Consider the following 24,397-nt stretch of genomic DNA (forward strand, 5'->3'; position numbering starts at 1 on the left):
TAGCTCCACTAGAACTGTCTGTCACTGGGTTTCGTCTCCACTGGCAGTAACTCTAACTGACACAGTTCCACTGGCAATGACTGCCACTGGCATACAGTTCCACTGGCATCGGCTGCCACTGGGCTGCAGTTCCACTGGCACTGACTGTCACTGGGGTATAGTTCTACTGGAGCTGACTGTCACTGGTTTACACTTCCACTGGAGCTGACTGTCACAGGGATATGTTTCCACTGGAACTGACCATCACTGGGATACAGTTCCACTGGAGCTAACTGTCACTGGGATAGGTTTCCACTGGCAGTGATTGCCACTGACATAGTTCCACTGGCAATGACTGTCACTGGGGTACAGCTCCACTGGCAGTGACTTCCACTGGGGTATGGTTCCACTGGAGCTGGCTGTTGCTGGGACAGGTTTCCACTGGCAGTGACTCTCCCTGAAATACAGTTTCAGGACACTGATGGACACTGGCACTGTCCATCACTGGGGTACAGTTCCACCAGAACTTACTGTCACTGGGATACACTTCCACTGGAGCTGATTCTCACTGTCATACATTTCCAGTGGCACTGACTGTCACTGCGGTACAGTTCCACTGGAGCCGACCATCACTGGGACATGTTTCCACTGGCAATGATTTTATCAGGGATACAATTCCACCAGCCATGCTTCAGTGGGATACATTTCCACTGTCAGTAACTCATTCTGACATATAGTTCCACCGGTATTGACTCCACAGAGTTCGACTACAGAGAGCTGGTATCCATCAGTCTAATTTAGTTCCACATATCAAGAGTCTGCGTGCAACAAACTGAGTTTGCGTCCGTTCTTATCTCAGTTTCAACTGAGGACACTGAATGAGAATCAGAACCAGGAAATGTCACTGCTGCCACCTCTCATGTATTAAGGTCAGTTCTGCTTCTCTGTGTGGTTCTGTGAAACCATTCAAGGTCTGTCGGTGTGCACTGCTCTCACGTGGGCACTGGGAGGCTCAGTCTCATCCTCAGAAAGCTCTTGAGACTGGAGCTGGATGAAATTTTCAGAAGTGAGGTTGATTGTGTTTGGATAGACTAAAGTATTACTGGTTAGGTGGAGACACACTTCACCTGCAATCTCTTTGAATGGAGCCGCTGGCTTGGGTGCTGATGCCTTCTTGTTCCAGTGGTACAGTTCCCTTCTGGCCCATTAACATTCACCATTAACCATCTGTTCACAGTGCAGGTCAAGCAAAGGTCTTCGCTTTTGCTCTGAATATGTGGACAGCCTCAGCACCTTCACCATCTCTCACTGTCTAAGAAATGCAAAGTCTTGCATTTCCCCCCCCTCATCCTGAGGGAACAGGACTATAAGTGTTTCTTAGTTGCACTGTTCCTTAACTAACATGTCCCCAAATTTGCTGTGTTTGTATTTTTAGCTCAAGGTTACAGGTCGTGTGCAGTTTACAATTGATTCCCTCACACTCCTGAGCAATCCAGCAATTATCAGTCTGGACTCAGATTTGCTCTTGTCTGTCCTGTGCAATAGCTCCTAGGAAACAGGCATCGCCTCTGGGACTATGTACGAATCGAGGGTTAGCAACGATGTGGTGCCTGTAGACTTTCTGTGACTGACTGCACATCGGGCAGCTGGACGCTGTAGCCTGAAAGCCCTCTCACAAGCAGCCAGGCCTAGACTGAGAATCTAATTAAAGTATCTGTCGAAAACTGCCGTACCCAGCAAGAGAAAAACACTGTCACCTTCACTCAAGTTGTGTAGTCGTCATTGACAGTTACCGCAACCTGCAGCATCATTAAATGGCAGCAACTCCAGCAAAGCCCATTACACTGCACACTCAGTGCTATCTATACCCAGTCACTTGCTGGTTAATAGTACTAATTAAAAATCTAATCTTCACCTGTCAGGATTGCAGAATTAAAAGATGTTACAGCACAGAAGAAGGACGATCAGTCGAACTTGCCTCTCTGTAAGACCAATCCAATTTGGCCCTGATCTTTCCCCACAGTACTGCAGGCATTTTTCTTCTCAAGAACTTCTCTTTTCTTTCCTCTTTGAAAGTCCCCCATTGAACCAGCTTCCCCCGTCCATAGTGCAATCCACATCATGCAAATTAAATTCTCATCTTCTATTCAGACTTTTTCACCTCCTCTTCCAAAATCTCTTATTGAATTTTTGGCTTCCTAGATTCCAGTTCACGAGAAAGAAACAGACAGTGTTCTACCAGGCACAGTAGCAGTCCTTCTGCTATCTTTGTGGAGATGTAGCCAAATCACACTGGCCAGTGATAACCTCGGTCCCACACCATAGAAAGAGACTGTAGGGCCAAACAAGTCTACAATGTTCCTCGCAAAATTCCTCCTGTGATTATTTGAGGTCCATCTTTGAGCACATCCACAAGGAGTGCTGCCACAAGAAAGCTGCATCCATCAACAAGGACCACTACCCTAGCCAGGCTCTCTCATAGTCATACACTACAGCTGCGAGAAAGGCTCTTCAGCCCATCAAAATACCAATCCACTTTGTCACACCGACCTGCACTCAGACCGTACCTCCGTACCCACCCATCAATATAGCTATCCAAATTTCTCTTAAGTATTTAAATCAAACCTGTATTCATCAATTCCACCGGCAGCTTGTTCCACACTCTCACTACCTCTGAGTGCAGAAGCTCCTCCTCATGTTCCCCTTAAATGTTCTACCTTTCACCCTTAACCCATGACCCCTAGTTCTAGTTTCACCTGACCTCAGTGGAAAAAACCTGTTTGCATTTACCCCTTATAATTTTGTATACCTCTATCAAATCTCCCCCTCATTCTCCTATGCTCTAGGGAATAAACTCCTATCCTATTCAATCTTTCCCTATAACTCAGGACCTCAAGGCAACATCCTTGTAAATTTTCTCTGCACTCTTTCAATCTTACTGACATCTTTCCTATAGGTAGGTGACCAAAACTGCACACAATATTCCATATTAGGTCTCAGTAATGTTTTATACAACTTCAACATCCCCAGTCCTGTAGGAATACTTTGATTTATAAAGGCCAATGTGCCAAAAGTGGATACTATATACAGAGTGCAGAGGAGATTGACAAGGCTGTTGCCTGGATTGGAAGGTGTACCTTATGAGAATAGGTTGAGTGAACTTGACTTTTTCTCCTTGGAGTGACGGAGGATGTGAGGTGACCTGATAGAGGTGTACAAGATGATGAGCAGCATTGATCATGTGGATAGCCAGAGGCTTTTTCCCAGGGCTGAAATGGCTAACACAAGGGGGCAGGTTTTAAGGTGCTTGGAAACACGGACTGCGGGGATGTCAGGGGTAAGTTTTTCCACAGAGAGTGATGGGTGCACGGAATGCTCTGCTGGCGGTGATGGTGGAAGCGGATACAATAGGGTCTTTTAAGAACCTCTTAGATAGGTGCATGGAGCTTAGAAAAATAGAGGACTATGCGCTAGGGAAATTCTAGACAGTTTCTAGAGTAGGTTAAATGGTCGGCACAAGGGCCTGGAATGCGCTGTAGATTTCTATGTTCTATGTACGTAAAAGCTTTCTTTACAATCCTATCTACCTCAGACGGTTCTTCTTGCTGCTGCCATTATGAAGGAGGTACAGGAGCACAATGTCCCACAGCATCAGCTTCAGGAACAGCTTTTACCCTTCAGCCATCAGGCTCCTGAACCAGCATGGATAACTTCACTCACCTCAACAATGAACTCATTACACCCCTTATGGACTCATTTTCAAGGACTCTACAACTCATGTTCTCAGTATTATTTATTTATCTATCTATGTATTTATTATTTTTTGCATTTGCACAGATTGTTGTCTTTTGCACTTCAATTCCTCGTTAGTCTTTGTGTGTCATTTTTATTGTATTTCTTTGCTACACTGTGATTGCCTACAAGAAAATGAATCTCGGGGTAGTATATAGTAACATATATGTACTTTGACAATAAGTTACTATGAATTTCAAACTTTCCTTTGGACCACTTCCTTTTCTGCCTTCTTGCAAACACCGCAGGTGCTGTAGCTCTTCATCTGACCATTGGGGGCGCTCCACCAGGGTCAGTGCTTCTGATCCAACATATTTTTCTAACCTCCTACACGTTTTGTATGCTCAAGCTTCCATTTCCTTCCAGAGCTGATTGCTACACTGTCCAAAGTGCCAACTTGAAGGTATTCAGAAATGATTGGAGAATAGTAGCGGACTTTAAGAAGATGGGGAAAGGATGGTGGAATAGGAAAACTGATGGTAGATGGTTGAGAAATGCAGTGCTTCACCAGGCTAATTCCTGTGATGAAGCGATTGTCCTATCAAGAGAAGCTAACAGGTTGGGTCAGCTGTCTTTGGAGTTTATAAGAAATTCATTGAAACACACAATGGGATGTGACAGTACATATCATGATGTTTTTACTATTGAAAGAGTCTTGAATGAGGGGAACATCATTTCAAGATAAAGGGCCAATCATTTCAAACCAAAGTGCATTGGAATTTCATTTTCAAAGGATAATGAATCTTTGGAATTCTCTACCCCAGAGTGTCCTGGAGGTGAGATCATTAGAAGTATTTAAAATTGAAGTAAATTTCTGAATGATCGGGAAATCAAGGGCACAGAGGAAGAGCTGACACCTGGGGTAGATCAACCATGATTATATTAAATGGAAAGGTAGATCCTAGTTTCCCATGTTCTAATGTTACATTTTGGTAGGAAGGAAAGAGAAGAGACAATGTAAACTTGAGTGCAGTGTTCTAAAATGGGTTCAAGAACAGAGAGAGTTAAATTTAGAGATACAGTATGGTAGCAGACCCCTCCAGCCCAACGAGCCCCTGCCGCCCAATTACACCCATGTAACCTACTAACCCCTAAATCTTTGGAATGTGGGAAGAAACAGGAGCACCCAGAGGAAACCCACACAGACACAGGGAGGACATGCAAACTCCTTACAGACAGCGGTGGAATTGAACCCCTGTCTGTCTGTTGGGAGAGTAGGTGCAACATGCTTGTGATAAGTTACACATCACATCCTTCTCCAAGCCACAGACTGGTTCAGAATGCCTGAACAACCAATGTGGTCACGGGGAGAACGTGCAAACTCCTTACAGACTGTGGTGGAATTGAACCAGGGTTGCTGAGGCAACCCTGATAATGTTGTGCTAACCACTCTGGTACCGTGTGGGGGTGGGAGGGGGGGTGTCCAAGAGACATAGCTTTATAAATTATGGGATAAGTATAAGGAGAAGTCATGATTAACCTTTATAAAAGTGTGCCCAATTCTGGGCACTTCCCTTTAGGAATGTTGTAAAGGCTTTAGAAAATTATTAGGCTGATTCCCGGATTGAGAGACATTAATGATCTGGATATACTGGAGAATTTGGTTGTTTTCTCCACAGAACAGAGGCAAGTGTATGGGATTCAGTCCAGATATTTAAAAAGAATGCAGGGCATAAGAGAGGTGTGTGTTCTTATCGAAGGAGGATCAAGAACCAGGGGACTTAAAATTAAAGTGATTGGCTATAGAACCAAAAGAGGCTTGAGGATTTTTTTAAGGGTGTTTGGGTTCTGGAATGCACTGTCACTGCTAATAGTGGAAGCATATTGAATTATACAGTTTATAAGGGATCTGGATAAGTATCCTAAAGGGAATTGCTGGACTGTGGAGAGTGGGACCAGCTATGTAACTCAAACACCGAACAGGCCGACTTACCTTCTGCATGTTAAGCATTTTATGATTCTGTTCTGTTCTCGTGCTTTCTATGAACAACACATGTAGATTCCCACCCTCCCCCCAGGATCTCTCTGTCCTTGAATCCATTCCAAAGCCACAAAGGCATTCCGAGGTGCATATGAGAAAAAGATCACTTTGTTCAAAGACTCTCAGGAGAGATCTTTTGGCACTTTGACTAATGATTAAGCCACAACCACCATCACTAAATAAAAGGATAACAACACACACAAAATGCTGGTGAAACGCAGCAGGCCAGGCAGCATCTATAGGGAGAAGTACAGTCGACGTTTCGGGCCAAGACCCTTCGTCAGGACTAACTGAAAGAAAAAATTGTAAGAGATTTGTAAGTAGGAGTGGCAAGGGGAAATCTGAAATGATAGGAGAAGACAGGAGGGGGAAGGGTGAAGCTAAGAGCGGGAAAGGTGATCGCAAAAGGGATACACAGCTGGAGAAGGGAAAGGATCATGGGACGGGAGGCCTAGGAAAAAGAAAGGGGGAGGGGAGCACCAGAGGGAGATGGAGAACAGGCGAGGAGTGATTGTGAGAGGGACAGAGAGAGAGAAAAAAAGGGGGAATAAATAAATAAATAAGGGATGGGGTAAGAAGAGGAGGAGGGGCACTAACGGAAGTTAGAGAAATCAATATTCATGCCATCAGCTTGGAGGCTACCCAGACGGAATATAAGGTGTTGTTCCTCCAACCTGAGTGTGACTTCATCTTGACAGCAGATGAATAAAAGGATAATCTGCTTGTTTGCCTCTGAAGTTTGGAGGGTACATTGGTTGCAGGGATGTCTCTGCTCTGGGGTTTGAAGCACTATTGCCTGACTCAGGGGTAATGATGCTCACTACTGCTGAACGTGAGGTGTGATCTGGAAAGGTGGATTCAAAATTTGAAATGAAATAATACTTGTAGCAAAGCAACACAGAACTGCAGGTCGGTGGATACAGAGCAAGTACCAAGCAGCCGGCACAGACTTGTAGCACCAAATGGTCTTGCTCTTATGATTCTCAGCCACCGTTGATGACAAGGCTCTTATTAACTCAATATAGAATATTGCTGAGGTTGCTATTTGTCTAAACACCCACTCTGGGAGCCAAGTGCTGTCACACAGTGAGTGCAGAGTTAAAGGCTTCAGCAATTCCCTCTGCATTATTAGATTTGATTTAAAATAAGCCTGCGGCTCTTCAAGCAGCTGAAACCCTTGGGATACCAACTTATGAACTGCCACTGTTATAGTTTTCGTTGAGAGCAACTGAATTGGATTCAATGGGACCCTTGACAATGTAAGTATTACAATGATTGTGGTGACAAACTGACAGAATGAAGAGCAAATTCTAAACTATTTCTAGTTTCTATGCACACTAATAAATCAAGGTGGTAGCTGGCATTTGGAGAGAGGGATAATTTTAAAACTCTATTCAAAATTACAGAGATGTGGTGAATTGGAGTTAATCTTTTTTAGTGTGCTTATGACAGTGGCTGTTTCCCTGCAGTCAGACGCTGCCTCCTCTTGGTGCTGATTGGTTCAGTGTTCTCTAAATCCTGCTGCAGCTAAACTTCAGCACCTTAATCTCATTCACTCTCTGTTTATCTACACACAGTGAATCGCAGCTCCTCTACACCTCCCAGGGTAAACGGCAACAAACCATTTCTCTCCTCATACGCTCTCCTCCCTCTCTTACTCAGATCTTCAACACCCCACTAAATCAAATTCCACTCACTGTTCACTTTAATATCCCACCCAGCCTAATCCCACTCATTTCTCAAGATCCTCTGGTGTCCCACCTGGTTTAATCCTGTTTACTCACCATATTCTTCAATGTTCTAGGTTCTCTGAAAAAATTATGGACTCTGCTCCAACATGGTAGCGCAGTGGTTAGCACAGTCCCAGCAACGCAGGGTTCAATTCCTGCTGCTGCCTGTAAGGAGTTTGTAAGTTCTCCCTGTGACTTCAGGGGCTCCCATCTTGTCCTGCATTCCAAAGATGCACTGGTTAGTGGTATAATTGGTCATTGTAAATTGTCCTGGGCATTGCTGGGCAGTGAGCCTCAAGGGGCCAGGAGGGCCTGCTCCGTGTGGTATCTCTAAATAAATAATTGGTTTGGACTGGGAGATCTGCCCTCAGAACAACTCCTCCAGAGAATTTTTCCTCTTGAATGTTCTTTCTGCAATCAAATCAAATGTGACTCTTCCATTAGCCTCTCACCATCAGTGGGACAATCTCTCAGACTTGTCCTTCCCTGCACAGAATGTCTCCATCTGGTCTCTCAACACCCTTCTCAGTCGAGAAGAATTATCCCTCTTTACAAATGTAGCATCCTGCCTTGCTCCTTTTGTATTATACATTGCTTTATACACGTGGGAGGGACATTTTAGAACTTAATTAGGATATCCAAGAACATACAGAACCATCAAAATATACCCTAATTGAGGTCTATGAATTCAGCATGGCTCCATAACTTTGCATTCTGTTTCTAGATGTAAAAGCAAAATGCAATTAGGCTGTACAGTTTAGGACAGGTTTCTCTCTAATCCCCAATCCAATAAAATCATGCCATGTTAACTAACAGTTTCAATGTTCAACCAAATTTTCGTGCCCTTTGAACTAGGAAACTCAATGGGGAGAAGGCAGAGGGAGGGGCAAATTGACTGTGGTTTCCACTCATGCTACCTATTCTATATTCCTTTAGAGTAAAGAAAGTATGTCCATTAGGATGAGTCAGGATCCCATCCAAAGTTCAAAGTGAAATTTATTATCAGAGTACGTACGTGTCACCACATAAAACCCTGAGATTCTTTTTTCTGCGGGCATACTTAGAAACCTATAGAACAGCAACTGTAAACAGGATCAATGAACAACAGGCCTGTGCAAATGCAAATATAAATAAACGGCAATAATTAACGAGCATTAAATAACATGAAATGGAAGAGTATGAAATAACAACATAAAGAGTCCTTAAAGTGAGACTATCAGTTGTGAAGACACCAGAAATAGAATTAGTGTAGTTATCGCCTGATGGTTGAGAGGTAGTAACCTGGTGGTGCGAGCCCTGAGGTACCTGTACCTTCGACCTGGTGGCGGCAGCGAGAAAAGAGCATGGCCTGGGTGGGTGAGGATCTTTGACAATGGATGCTGCTTTTCTACAGCAACGTTTCATGTAGATGTGCTCAATGGTTGAGAGGGCTTTACCAGTGATGTACTAAAGTGTGGCCTTCCACCACAAGAACACCCAGGCAGTGCTGCTCGAGCAGGTTGAGTAGCAAAGTACTGAAGTGGCCCCAGTTCTCTCCATTTATGTGTCCCTTTAATTCGTCATGCAAATTCTGCCCTTCAGTACATTCTTCTCATGAGTACTGTGCATCAGAAGAACACCACTATTGATCCCATAGTAAGGTGGTTATAAACATTGCCTTTCTGCAGAAAGTCAATAACGTTGCCTTTTCCTCAGCCAACCTGGGAGTGCTTGACCAACTCTGTCAGTCACTGTGAGAAGGTAATAAAACAGAATTTACACTTGATTGGCCCTCTTCATCCACAGAGGAGCACTATGAAACTTAACCCAGCGAGTTCTCATTAAAATGAAGGATTTGTGCATTGAAAGGCTCAATATTATCGTCCAGCCAGTGGCAGTTTAAAGCTTACTCAACAGCAATTTACGAAATGTCTATAATGACATGAGAACATGCCAAGGCACTTTACATGAGTGGCACTGAAGAAGATTTGTCACCACGCCACAGAACAAACGCTACTGTTGTTCCTCTCCACGCCTTGTGACGCATCGGGTGGCATGGAACAAACATAAAGTTGACCTAAAGGAATTTAGAGCAATAGGATTTAAGGAATGGCAGAGAGAAGGCATTTATGGTGGAAGTGGGGTAATTGGAGGATTGGACAGGGAATTCTGGAGCTTAGGGCCTCAGCACACTGTGATCAACTGAGGCTGAGGATGGAGACAGGCAAGAAGGCCAAAGTGGAATAGCACGGATGTTTGTTTATGTTTCTTATTGAGATATAACACAGAATAGGCCCTTCCAGCCCTTTGAGCTATGCCACCCAGTGATCCCCAATTTAACCCTAGCCTAATCACAGGATAATTGACAATGACCAATTAACCTACCAACCGGTATGACTTTGGACTAAATTGGAGCACCTGGAGGAACATACAAACTCATTACAGAAAGCGGTGGGAATTGAACCTGTACTTTACAGTTGTGCTAACCACTACACTACCGTGTCTTGGGGAGTTATAGGATAAAGAGAACTGACAGACACTTTGAGGCAAGGAAGAAGATTTTAAAATTAGGGTGGAACCAGAACTCTCTAAATCTTAGATTTTGTTAGAGAGGTCCCTGCATCATTTCACTTTCCATCTGCAACCAATGGCTGCAAGACCATGATAGAGCAATACATTATGTTACTCTTCACTAATATAGCTTTGGGACTTTTTTACAATCCTGCCAAGTAGTGAGGCCAGTCAGCCTAACATGCTGTGCTAACTCTTTTAAAGATCTATTGAATCCAACCTTCTTCTTCCTCAGAACCCTGCATTATTTTTCTTTTCGAAACTGTTTCCAATTTCCCGCTAAAGTTATTGAACAAGCTGTTTTTAGTCAATGAGATGTGACTCAGAAAGCATTCCTTCCCAAATGTTTCTCCTTATTATGGAGCAAAAAAACAGGTGATAGGCACCTGAAACAAAAATGGGAAACGACACACTCAGCAGGTCAAGTAGCATCCGTGCAGAGAAATATAATTAATAACCCTTCAATAGATCCATGTTCTGAACTTGTGCTAGTAATTAGAATTTACTCATGCCCTAAACAATACTGAAATACTATCAAATGTCAACACCAGGAATGGACTTCAATTAGACATTACCAATCAAGGGTGGCGCTAAATGCCAAAGCCATTACCTTTATGCCAGTTTATGCCCTTCTAGTAAATAGTGCATGGGCTAAGGAAAGTTATTGCCCTTCACACTATGAATTTCATGAGTTGTAGAGGAAGGTCACTCAAAAGTTAATGGATTGGATTTTACTGTATACGTTCTTTTGGATCTATACTTTCTGTGGTCTTCCTGGTACTCTAGAGCTGGTTTGACTTACTAGGAAGGTCAATAAATTTGACTGAATTTATTTCTGGAAGTTTCACGTAATGTCCTCTAGCTGTCTCCTACCCAATTCCTTCAGGCTGTTGACCTCATTTCTCACTGCCTGCTCAGATGTTCTGTTTTCATCTCAAATTTCTAGCATCTGTTGAATTTCAATAGAAGGTCACTGGCCTGAAACTTTGGTTATGAATTCACAGCCCAATAGGGTTGATGTTCCAGGCAGATTCTGCCCAAATTCTCAGCCGATAGGAAATTGAACACATATAACATCACAGGAGACACAAGAGATTCTGCACCTGCTAGAAATCTTGAGTAACACACACTAAATGTTGGACAAACTCAGCAGGTCAGATGCTTCTGTGGAGGGAAATAAAGAGTTGAAGTTTCAGCCCAAGACTCTTCATCAGGACACAACATGATTCTACATGATTTTCTGCTGTCTGTGACAAAGAATATTCACCCCCATTATTAATATAAATGGAAGACGTCCAAAGAGAATGATGGTGTTGGCTCAGCCTTCCTGAACTGGTGGCATTTCCTTGTTGTGTTAGAAGGCACTATCTCTTGCGTGCAGCACTACCACAGTGCTGGATTCCAGGATGCAAACCCAGCAATGACAATAGAATGCCAATGTACCACCACGTCACTGGTGCATTTCTCTTGGCATCCTCATTCTTCTTGGTGATAGAATTGGGACTAGGAAGGAGAGGCCTAGTTAAATAACTGTCATTTGTAAATTTGTAAATGGTGGAGGGAATCAGATTAAAGCTGGTGGACGGATGTCTGATCCAGTGAGATTCTTGGACCTGGATGATGTCAGGTTTATCAAGTGTTGTTGCAGCTACACACACCCAACTTATTAGGGAGAATTCCATCATAGTTCTGACAGACGGTGGAAGACATTTGAGCAAGGAAATGGATTATTGTCCAAGAATACCCAGCCTCTGACTTGCCTTTGCTGCCTCGACATTTATGTACTGTAATTTATCCAGTTGAGTTCTGGGTTGCTGGTGAATCCCCTTGATGTTGATGACAGTGGAAATGATAGTTATCATGCAATTGAATGTGAAGGAAAGGTGCTTAGACTTTAGCTGGAGACACACATTCCCTGGCACTTCTGTGGTGCAAATGTTACTTGTCATTTATCATGGTTCCTTAAGGTTGTTTTAGCCGGGGGTGGTAATGGGGATAAGCTTCCACTACCTATTAATTGCTCTCAACAGTATGCACCCCTCAAATAGCCTCTGACAGCCAAGTCCGTGGCCTTCACGTGTGGCTTAGCTACTATGCCCGGCAGAACCATTTCTACTGACAGGAGAAGGGGCAAAGGCGGGTTACTGGCGCCTTAAAACCAGTTGCTTCAGGGAGATGGGGCTTGTCAGCTGTGGCTGGCAGCTCACCTAAGAGAAGGAAAACTCTGATCTCAAACCTCCGCTGCCTTGCGGCTATGCCCACTCATGAGGAAGGCTTCGGGAGTAAACCCCGAGGGAAAATCCAGGGTGGGTTCCCTAAGGCAATTCTATAAAGCTCAGGATCAAAGGTCCTTCAGAAGTAAAATTATCTTTTGTTACCATGCACTTGAATTAAAAATAACTCATAATTACAGTGGTTTCACAGATAGCACTTTTATTTGCTGCATAATGAGATGCATCTAACTTACTAAGTCCATGGGCTGTCATAAGTACCTGTTGCAGTGGTGTAAGATTCTGTGGCTACACACTTTACATCAAGCTTCCATTCTCTTGGCAAATCCCACCCATTTCACACCCACTCTACCCTTTCCTGATTTATTGCTCTTTGTCCCTCCATCATTTCCTCTCTCACTTTCTCCTTCTGCCTCTCTTCCTGTATTTCATACTTTCAGAGCCACAGAACACTGCAGCACAGAAATAAGCCCTTCAGCCCATCTAATCCATGCCGAAATATTAATCTGCCTAGTCCCATCGACCTACACCTGGACGATAGCTTCCATGCCATACTTTCCTCTCTGATTATGCAGCAAAGGTTACCCCAGATCTGCACTTCCTTTGATTCTTTACCCAGCGCTTCTTACGAGAAGGGCCTTCCTGTCAACGTGAGAGTTTGTCTTGGACAGAGATAATAATAACAATAACTTGCATCTGATTATTGACTATAATATAGAACAGTATTCCAAGGTGCTGCATGTGGTGTACTAAGGGCACTCGGCAGCAAAGCACAAGGAGATATTTGGGCAGACGACGAAAAAGTGGTCAACGACGTAGGTTTTAGCGAGAGTTATAAAACAGAAAGGTAGAAAAGTTTAGAGAAAAAAATCCTAAAAATGTGCAGACTGACCACTATGAATTGCCCCTGATGTGTAGGACAGGTTTCATTTCGTTGCGATGTTTGTGGCAAGTAAAACTAATCTTTAAGCAATGTGGTGGATTGGAGGTGAACAGAGACTTTATAGATTTGTAGTCAGTGTGTTTGTTACACATGTGGGGAATGGATGGATGTGAAAACCAGGAGGAAACTTTAACTACTGTGGGGTAAGCCAATAGAAAACCTACGACAGTTAAAAGCTGATCAACTGCGTCCATGTCAGCAAACACTCCCAAAATTGCAAATTTCTGCACCAGTGCAGACAACAAACTCTAGTACAGGCTGCATTAGTCATATAACTGAATCTAGGGAATGATCTGGGATGTCAGCATAAATCCAAATAAATGGTGCAGTGGCTACAAACTACATTAAAAATGGATAAACTTTCCCTTGCAATAAAAGAACTTGTCCAGGCACAACAATGGAAATCGGAGAGTCAGAGAGGAAATAAATCTGTCAGATGCTTCTGTTGTGTTTATCAAGAGAGAAAGATCACTACTCAGGCAGACTTGATGGCATGAGCAGTGCAGCCTAAAGATTTTCTACACTTAGCCTTTCAAGATCCAATAAAGCCAGAGAGATTTTTATCTTCCCCTTTGCTCAGTGGTAGGGTTTTAATGGGCAGTGGCCTGGTGGCTGTGCTTCTCTCCATGACAACACAAGGTGTTCATGATCAACATTAAACTGTGCTTGTAAAGGGCCATTATCAAGGTAGGACATCTAAAAGCAACCTGCAAATGCTGACCCAAACTCCCAAAGGAAGATGTGAGGGCACATGACCAGAAGTTTGCTTAAAGCGATGGTCCAAGGAGCAAAGAGGTTGGTTGGGATCCAGATGGCACTACCTTCCAGAGATGCGGCGACTCTCACTACAGTTAAGAAGTATCTAGATGAGCACTTGAATCGCAAAAGCTATAGACCCAATGAGATTAGGTTAAATATTGGGATTAGATGCTTGTTCATCGGCCTGGGCCTGGTGGCTGGAGAACCTGTTTTGTTGTGATAATACTGCAACTCTGACTCTGTGTATAGTGGTGTAGAGGTAGAACCATAAGCCCATAAAACACAGGAGCAGAATTAGGCTATTCAGCCCATCATGTCTGCTCCGCCATTTGATCATGGCTGATTTATTAACCCTCTCAACCCCATTCTCGCGACTTCACCCCATAATCTTAAATGCCCTTACTAATCAAAACCTATTAACCTTCGCTTTAAGTATATTCAATGACCTGCTCTCCACAGTTGTCTGTGGCAATGAACTCCACAGACTCACCACCCTCTGGCTAAAGAAATTCTTCTTCATCTGTGTTCAAAAGCGAAGTCCTTCTATTCTGAGGTTGTATCCTCTGGTCCTAGACTCTCTCACAATTGGAAACATCTTCACAAAAGGACAAAAGGGCAAAGTCAGGGAGTGGGTTGAAAATAAAGTGCTTAAGATGAAAGGTTGCAATGAGGTTCAAGAGCTTACTTTGCCGACAACAGCCAAAACACAGACAGCAATTACTCAGTGGACTTAGCCAAACTTTATTTTCCCATATCCTACCGAGCCATGCCAAACCTTCTATCAAACATTGTTTGGAGCAGGCATGCTACAGCACAGGTTAGGTAAAGAGAAAGGCTACCTTATCTTTAGTCACTGGGCTAGCAGTGAGAGGTCCTGACTATTGATACAGAGAAAGGGGCTTGTATCCCATCACAGGAGCTGGTGAATTTGAATTCAAGGAATTAAATAAATCTGGATTTTTAAAGAAAGTCTTACGTGATATTGCTTTGATTATAAAAAATACACTGAATCTTGTCTAAACATCAGTCCACACCCATCATTATAATTAACTCTTAAATGGTTGCTCACATGTAATTACGGTTGGACAACAAATGTCTGTCCACGTCCCATTAGCAAATAAATCAATAGGTTCTATAAAACAATCCCCGAAGAAGATTGGATGAGGAATACAACTGCCTCTATTCTGTTTTGTAAAATAATCCCAAAACTAGGCCCTCTGGTTCCCCCTCTCCTTTCCTTTCTTCCATGCTAACTGTCCTCTTCTACCTGATTCCTGCTTCTTCAGGATTTACCATTTCCACCTATCACCTCCTAGCTTCTCACTTCATCCTTCTCTCCCTACCCACCCACCTTCTTCCCCTCACCTATCACCTACCACCTTGTACTCATTTACCTTCCCCCACCTTCCTTTTCTTGTTTCTGCCCCCTTCCTTCCTTGGTCCTGATGAAGGCTCTCAGCCCGAAACATTTTCCCTCCTGATTTGCTGAATTCCTCCAGCGTTTTGTGTGTGTTTCCCAAAACAGGAGTTGGATACAGATTAAATTCCTTTTACACCCTCTCAACAAATACACCTGAGCAGGAGTTGTATATAGAATAAAGCTCCCTTTACACTGTCCTGTCAAATAATCCCAGAGAAGGGGTTAGATACAGAATAAAGTTTCCTCTATATTGTCTAATTAAATACTCCCGAGCAAGAGCTGGATACAGAATAAAGCTCTTTCGCCGCTATCCTGTCAAAAAAATCAGAGAGCTGGGGTTAGATAAAAAGTAATTCTCCTTTTACACTGTCTCATCAAATGGCTCCAGAACATCTGTTGGATGCAGATTAAAAACCCTCAGAGAAGTGCATCTTGTTTGAGGTAAAGTTTGAAAAGCAGGAAGTCAAAAAGTGAGAAGGAAAGCAAGAGAATGCTGTCACTCCAGAGGTGATGCAAAATAAACAAACTGTCACCCTGTTGAGCCAAGCCGATGTTGTGGATTCATGAATACTAATGGTACTCTTGTCAGGTTAAACAAGATGGATGTGCAGCCCCTGCAGCTGATTGGTGAAGAACATTAAAGAAAATTGATGCCAGGCTCTGAGGATTTACACATTAAGCTATACGGCAGCAATTCAACACCTTCTGACAGAATGTAATTAGAAAAATACTTGCTGAAGAGCTAACTTCTTGGCATTTGACGTTATCCCTAGGTTATGGTTGGGTGAGCTCTCGTATGAGCACCTGACCGAGCACTGACCTGTCTGTCAGTTTTCTGTCAGAGAAAAACCCAGGAACACCTTATCCTGTTTCCATATTCTGGGAATAACAGTTTCACTCTCCAATTCTCTATCTCAAAGACTGCACTATGTACGTCACATTCAAGTCCAGAGTGTTTGTTCCTGTGACAGCGTGTGGTTGCAGATTTAAATGAGACAGTCAAGAGCCACACTGAGCAAGCCCACAGGAATAAGTAAAAGACCGAAGAAAGACATCTGACCAGAAAGGTAGCAACAGAAGTCTTCTCCACCTTTCTCATAATGAATGCGGGAAGAATAAATTGGAATTAGTGTAATTGTGTGCTTGATGGTCAGCACAGACTTTGACCGAGGAAGTAATCCTTGAGTGATCACACCTTACATCAATCCATTCTGGCCAGCCAGAGGAACCTTTACCTGGGAATGCTCTGGTGCTCCAGTAATGATAACATCAGTAGGACAGTGGAACGGACATCTTGTCATCCCAAGGGAGCAAAAGAGGCTGGCCCGGCTTTCAAAATCAGAGCACCCAGGAAACCCAAGGCAGGAAAAATCAGGGACATGTTGCCATTGCAGTAGTTCAGAAAAATCTTGAAAAGCAAAATGAGCATTCTTCTGTTTCTCATGACTGCGACTGTTGAAAGGGTCATTTAGCTGCACAGGTGGCTCCAGAGGAGATCCAAGGCAATATAGGTGGTGCTGCTTGTGAGTGGCACATTAACATCTGCTTCTTGGGGTCAGAACTGTGAGAAAATGTCCATTCAACACTGGAAAATGGCAGAGAGCTATCTGATCTTCCTGAACAGAATGTTACTACACAAGGCAGCCCAATAGCTCCATTTTAAATAGGTACTAATGAATTTAATGAGTATTTTAGAGTATTAAGAAGTTTGCTAACATTGGTTTCCTGCCAGAAGATTGGCACAAGCTAATTCCTTGTCCTCTGTACATTACCTCAGGTGAGCAGAAACAATCATGTTCTCTCACAGTCTACAAGCACGAGGAGGACAATGTCCCAGACCAGCATCGGTAGATAAATAAAGAGGCCTACCACCTTCTTACACAGAGAAGACTGAACTTCTGGAAATGTCAGATACTGAGAGTTGTGGAGGCCAGTTCATTGGAAGTAGGGTTAGGGATGACAGAGTGGGGATCAGGCACAGAGGAGGTGAGACCTGGGGTGGATCAGTTGCTTTCATACTGAATGGCAGGGCAGGCTTGTGGAGCCAAGTCACCTACTTCTGTTCCTGTTTCCTTGTATTCTTACCATGCACTGCAATGGACCTTCGACAATACTGAGAGTCCTGGTACACTATAATACCTCCAGGAAACCAGGAACTTCAGAACAGAAGTTTGGTATGGGCACCCAAATCCTAAGAACTTTCTACAGGGGCACAATTGAGAGCTTCCTGACTGGCTGCATCACTGTCTGGTATGAGAACTGTACCTCCCTCAATCGCAGGACTCTGCAGAGAGTGGTGCGGACAGCCCAGCATATCTGCAGTTGTGAACGTCCCATGATTTCGGACATTTACAAAGACAGGTGTGAAAAAAGGGCTCAAAGGATCACTGGGGACCCAAGTCACCCCAACCACAATCTATTCCAGCAGCTACCATCCGGGAAACATTACCGCAGCATAAAAGCCAGAACCAACAGTTCTGTCCACCAGGCCATCAGACTGATGAATTCATGCTGATTTGAGTGTATTTCTATGCTACATTGACTGTTCCATTTATTATAAATTACTATGATTGCACATTTAGAAGGAGACGTAGCATAAAGATTTTTACTCCTCGTGTATGTGAAGGATGTAAGAAATAAAGTCAATTCAGTACAATTCAATTCAACAAAGGTGTGGGCTTTATTTTTAAACTACAGCAGGTTACATTAGCACATGGAGCTTATATCTTAAATACTCATGATAACATCATCACCACGTTCTGTATTGATATAATTTATTTACATATTATGCAAAGATACACCACACGCGCACACAGATTAGGTAACTCCTGTATCATGATAGTGGTTACCCTTCAGCAGTATTTATGGTGTATTTAGTTGGCTTTGCTTATTAAAAGGCTCAATAGGTAACATCCTGATTCTGGATCACAAGGTTCAAGTCCGACTTCACAAAGACTCGGAATCAGAATCAGGTTCATTATCACCGGCATGTGACATGAAATTTGTTAACTTAGCAGCAGCAGTTCAATGCAATACATAAAATAGAAGAAGAAGAAGAAGAAGAAAATAACAATAAATAAATCAATTACAGTATACACATATTGAATAGATTAAAAATCGTGCAAAAAACAGAAATAATATGTACTTAAAATTTGAGGTATTGTTCAAGGGTTCAATGTCCATTTAGGAATCAGATGGCTAGGGGAAAAAAGCTGTTCCTGAATCACTGAGTGTGTGCCTTCAGGCTTCTGTATCTCCTACCTGATGGTAACAGTGAGAAAAGGGCATGCTCTGCATGCTGGAGGTCCTTAATAATGGATGCTGCCTTTCTGAGACACTGCTCCTTGAAGGTACCTTGGGTACTTTGTAGGCTAGTACCCAAAATGGAGCCCACTAAACTTACAACCCTCTGCAGCTTTGTTTGGTCCTGTGCAGTAGCCCCCCACCCCCCATACCAGACAGTGATGCAGCCTGTCAGAATGCTTTCCATGGTACATCTATCGTAGTTTTTGGGTGTAATTGCTGACATAACAAATCCCTTCAAACTCCTAATGAAGTATAGTCACTGTCTTGCCTTCTTTATAACTGCATCGATATGTTGAGACCAGGACTGGAGCACATGGTCCGGTCCTACATTCCAGGGCAGGACTGTGAGGGCGGTGCGATGCTGATTCTGAGGACAGCACAGAGGTGCTTCGGGTAATGCAGCTACCTGACAGATCCAACAAGCCGGAATTGATTCTGACTTCCAACGCGGCCTGTGCATTCCCCTGTGCTTGTGTGGGATTCGACTGGGTGCTCCAGTTCCCTGACACATTCTAAGTACGTACAAGTGGGTAGATTAATTGGTGACTGTGTAGGTGGCTGGGGGAAAAAATAAGGTGCACATGTGAGTAAGAAAGCTGGGGTATTGGGAGAATACGTGGTGAATGAGATAATCCTAAGAGTCAAAATCAGCTTGATGGGCTGAATGGCCTTTTACGTCATAAGGAAATCTGACACATTTCTTCAGGTTGATTACTAGAGAGTTGCCAACATTTTCAAGTCTCTTTATTGGGAATGAACCTAGAACCTAGCTACAGTCATCACCTGGCCACGAGGAAAGTTGGAGTCTTGGACGGACAGCTGCTCTGTGACAATCTACCACAATCCAGTGAAAAGCACCCTCTCATTTACAGAGGAACAAGAAACCCACTCATTAATTTTAAATGAGAAATAGATTATGCTTTACTGCACAAGAAACTAACTGCAAAGTTCAACAGCAGGTATAAAATAAATTAAGGAAGCAGGGCTGCTTAAGAAGGAAGGAAGTGATGGGTGGAAAGAGAGCAGGGAGAAAAGAGGAGGCACACTTTGGGCAGAATGAGGGAAACAAGAGGAACAGGATAAACAAATGATGGAAATGGTGAATGTAAGTGAGGGTGAGAGCATCAGAAAGATAGAGAATGAGAGACAGAGAGAGAGAAAACAGTATAGTGAAAGTGGACAGGAACAGAGAGATGCTCACAGAGACAATAGAGAGTGAGGAGCAGAAAGAGGGACGTTTTGACAGAGACTAAACTGAAAGTATTTAGTGAGAGAGGGAGCGAAATGAAGCAGTTCAGAGTAACTGAGAAGGAGTGATGGAAGTGGGAGAGAGAGAGAGATAGATGGAATTAGGAGGAGACTAGACTGGGACTCAACAGAGACAGACAGAGAAAAAAACAGATGGTTAAATATTAACTGAAGAAAATGGAGAGAGACAAAAAGGAAAACGGGAAGTTGGTCGAGGGAAAAGAAAGCATGGAGGTGGTAGAAGGAAAGGATGAATATAAAAGAGAAGAAAATGTGGCCAGAGAGGGAATGCCACAGGTGCCCTCTAGTGGGAACACATCACAGGAACAATCCCTCTGATGGGCTCTGCTTCTCCATACCTCACAGGCTATGTACTGTTTGTATTCAGCCTCAGGTTCTTTCCCTGGAGGAACAGGGTTGTACAGCACTGAAAAAGGCCTTTCGGCCCTGCATATCCCTGCCAACCACTCTGTCCATCTGCATTAATCCCATTTGTCCACAGAAAGATGATGAGAATTTGATTCCATGGACGTCTTAAAATCAGAGAAAGAGATACCAGTTGATTCCACTCAGAGGAAGGAATTAGGGGAGGCCACAACTATAACAAGTAAGAATCTTCAGAGCAGAATATTAGGACCACAAATGTACAGTCTTGATTTGCTCGGGCGGGCTGCCCCCTCCCCAGCACACCCTTAGATTGTGTTGGATGTTAATGCAAACGACCCATTTCACTGTATGTTCCAATGTACATGTGATTAATAAATAAATCTAATATAATCTGAAAACACAAATAATTGGGATGGCACTTTAAAGCTGACTGGGGTTTGAGGGCTGGTGGATTAAAACACGGGGGCCTGGCCCAAGGGTCAGGCAACGCCAGTGACCTCGGAGCTGAGCGAGCCTCACGTGAGCCTGCTCACAGGGAAGGTGGTCAGACCCTGTCACTGGCTGTGCAATGTGGTGTTACCCTTAATCGGGGGTAGGTCTCTCACTGCCTGCTGCCCTGAAACAGCAATATGGCAATCGACCAACCAGAAGAAGCCCTGGAAAGAGCTCTGCCTCAGCCCAGGAGGAGCTACAGTATCCCACAGTGGCTTCACAAGGAAGCCCTTGCCCTCCAGCCCTCCTTCCTAACCATATGACTCAACTTTTCTCCTCCATTCCCAGCTGATACTGAACTGATGCTTCCCTTACTTATCCTCTGACATGACCCCCCCACCTCCCTCAGTCCTCCTCATCCCTCCACTACCCCGCCATCCCTCTCTCATTGCCCTTCATTCATGACACTCTCCTAGCTCTCATTCATTCCCCCTCGCTTTCCTGGGGAGATATTGCAAGTGAGAAAAGGGGAGGATGGATTGGGAAAAGAAATATTGTGAGAGTAAGCACAATGGGAGGCAGGGAGGTGGAAGGATGCCTGGGGGAGCGAGTGGGGTTAGGGAGGGAGGCAGGCGAGAGGGGTGAGTGTACACCTGGGAGAAAGGGTGGAGCGGGGGAATGGAAAAGAGGAGTAGGGGGAGAGTTCTAAACTCTGTAAAATTGAAGGATTAACTTCAATTTAGAATTTAGAATGTCAGTGCAGCTCAGGAAGTCCCATTTCCTTTTTTGTCTCCGCATTTTAATCCATTTTGTTTCATTCCTTGTTTCTGTTGGCCACAGCTCAAATTTCCATATCCCTGCGAGCCCAGGCGGTGCTGTACATGTTTGGGAGCTGGAGCTGGAATTCCTCTCCCATTCTTAAAGAGAAAATCTGTGTGCACACAGCACATTCTTGAGGTCTTGCAACAGCCAAGATTCCCAGGCAAGTACGAACCCATCTCTCTGGAAATCCATTGAATTTTTATGAACCAGAAGCAGATTGGGTTCACTTTGTCTTTAAGATAAATACAGCAATTAAGAGCATGGCAAGACATGTTAAGAACAGAAGACATGGAATCTACAATGTCATTTATGTATACAGCTTTTGGCAATTTGAAGGAGTGTAGAGCTTGGCTACAGAACAATTTGATCAGTTGGTAAAATTGGGTAGAATAAGGGATATGGAATTTAATCCTGAAATATGTGAGCAGTTACATTTTGGAAGAACAAAAAAGGCAAGTATATACACATAGCTGCCACCTCCTGTACTGTACCTAATAAAGAGGCCACTGAGTATGTTCGTTGTCTTCTGTTGCTGTAACCCATCCACTTCAAGGTTTGACATGTTGTGCATTCAGTGACGCTCTTCTGCACACCACTGTTGTAATACGCAGTTATTTGAGTTGCTGTCACCTTCCCGTCAGCTTGAACCAGTCTGACCGCTCTCCTCTGTCCTCACTCATTAACAAGGCGTTTTCGCCCACAGAACTGCTGCTTGCTGGATTGCTTTTTTGTGTTTCACACCATTCTCTGTAAACTCTAGAGACTGTTGTGTGTGAACATCCCAGGAGATCAGCAGTTTCTGAAGTAACTCAAACCACCTCATCTGGCACCAACAATCATTCCACAGTCAAAGTAATTTAGACCACATTTCTTCCCCATTCTGATGTTTGGTCTGAACATCAACTGAACCTTTAGGCCACGTCCGTGTGCTTTTATGTACTGAGTTGCTGTCACATGATTGGCTGATTAGATATTTGCATTAATGAGCAAGTATACAGGTGTAATGTAATAAAGAGCCCACTGTGTGTATACAATAAATGATACAATCCAAGAAAGTATTGAGGAACAGAGGGATCTTGGTGGGTATGTCCTTGGGTTCTTGAAGATGACAGAAGTTAGTTAAGTAAGCATTTGAAATAGTTGATTTATTAAATGGGACATAGAATATGGGAGGCAGAAGTTTAAGGTGCAATTATATTAGTTTGATATAACAGGTGGAATACTGTGTAAAAGTTCTGGCTGCCGCACCATGAGAAGTATAAGATGTCTATGGTAATGTGGGGCACTGACCATGTGGATAGCCAGAGTCTTTTTCCCAGGGCTGAAATGGCTAACACAAGGGGGCACAGCTTTAAGGTGCTTGGAAGTAGGTACCAAGGAGATGTCAGGGGTAAGTTTTTCACACAGAGAGTGGTGGGTGCGTGGAATGCACTGCCGGCGGCGGTGGTGGAAGTGGATACAATAGGGTCTTTTAAGAGCCTCTTACATAGGTACATGGAGCTTAGAAAAATAGAGGGCTATGTGGTAGGGAAATTCTAGGCAGTCTTTAGAGTAGGTTACATGGTCGGCATAACACTGTGGGCCGAAGGGCCTGTAATGTGCTGTAGATTTCTATGTTCTATGTATATGATGGGACTGAGAAGAGTCCGGGGAGATTCTCTAGGATATTGTTTGGGATGGAGTATTTTAGTTATGAGCAGAGACTAGATGTGAGAAGCTGTGAAGAAGTCTGGGGGGAGGAGGAAACTGATTAAGATACACAAAATTATAAATGGTTTAGATCGGATAAATAGTTAGCAAGTTTTCCCTTCAGCAGGGATGCATGGCATGGAGGCATGGTTTAAGGTAAAGTGTAAAAGGTGGGAGATTAAGAGATGAATTGATGTAGATTTTCTTTTCAAGAGGGTCAGAATAAAAAGGTGGGGGTGGGGAGAGGGCAAACGCCACCCAACTATCGCCTGCCAGCTTGTCCTCCTTCCTCTCCCCCCACCTTCTTACTCTGGCTTCTGCCTCCTTCCTCTCCAGTCCTGATGAACGACGACAGCCTGAAACGGTTGCGAGATGGTAACTGAACCGGGGTCACTGGTACTGTAAAGCGTTGTGCTAACCACTATGCTACTGTGCAGCCCAAATCATAAGGGTGGGTGACTAATGGTGGGAGTCTGGACAAAGACTCATAAAGGCACGAGCACAGAACTGGGCCCTTCATCGCATCACCAACCAAGGACTCATCTACACCAACCCCATTTATGCAGGACAGGCTATTCTACTACTCATCCAGATACTTCTAAAATGTTGAGAGAGTTCTTGCCTCACACCTCCCAGGCAGTAACAATAACAATACTATTTAGAAATGATGTTATTTTTCAGTTGTCTGTTTAAAATATTGATATTAATAATTTTTGAACAGGTTTTCTAAAATGCTTTGTTTATTTATTTATTGAGACAGTACAGAATAGACCCTTCTGGCCCTTCGAGCTGTGCTGCCCAGGAATCCCCCAACTTAACCCTAGCCTAGCCACAGGACAATTTACAATGGCCAATTCATCTACCAACTGGTACGGCTTTGGAATGTGTGAGGAAATTAGGGCACACAGAGGAATCCCAAGGGGGGAATGTACAAACTCCTTACAGGCAGCTGCAGGAATTGAACCTGGGTTACTGGTACCATACAGCATTGTGTTAGCCACTACACTATTCTGTCGCCCAGTCTGTCTCTGTTATACTTTTATTAATGGTAAAACTATTAATACACGTAAATAAGCAACAGGGCACATCCTTTTTCCTTTCCAAAAAAAGTCCATAATTATTCTTACT

General features: G+C 43.6%; 1 protein-coding gene across 9 annotated transcripts in view; it reads right to left on the reverse strand.

Moving 5' to 3' along the window:
• plch2a (phospholipase C, eta 2a) overlaps positions 1 to 24,397 on the reverse strand; it is a 324,151-nt gene that overhangs the window by 250,613 nt on the left and 49,141 nt on the right. The window lies entirely within an intron of this gene.

This window comes from Hemitrygon akajei, chromosome 29, assembly GCF_048418815.1.
Source record: "Hemitrygon akajei chromosome 29, sHemAka1.3, whole genome shotgun sequence".
Lineage (NCBI taxonomy): Eukaryota > Metazoa > Chordata > Chondrichthyes > Myliobatiformes > Dasyatidae > Hemitrygon > Hemitrygon akajei.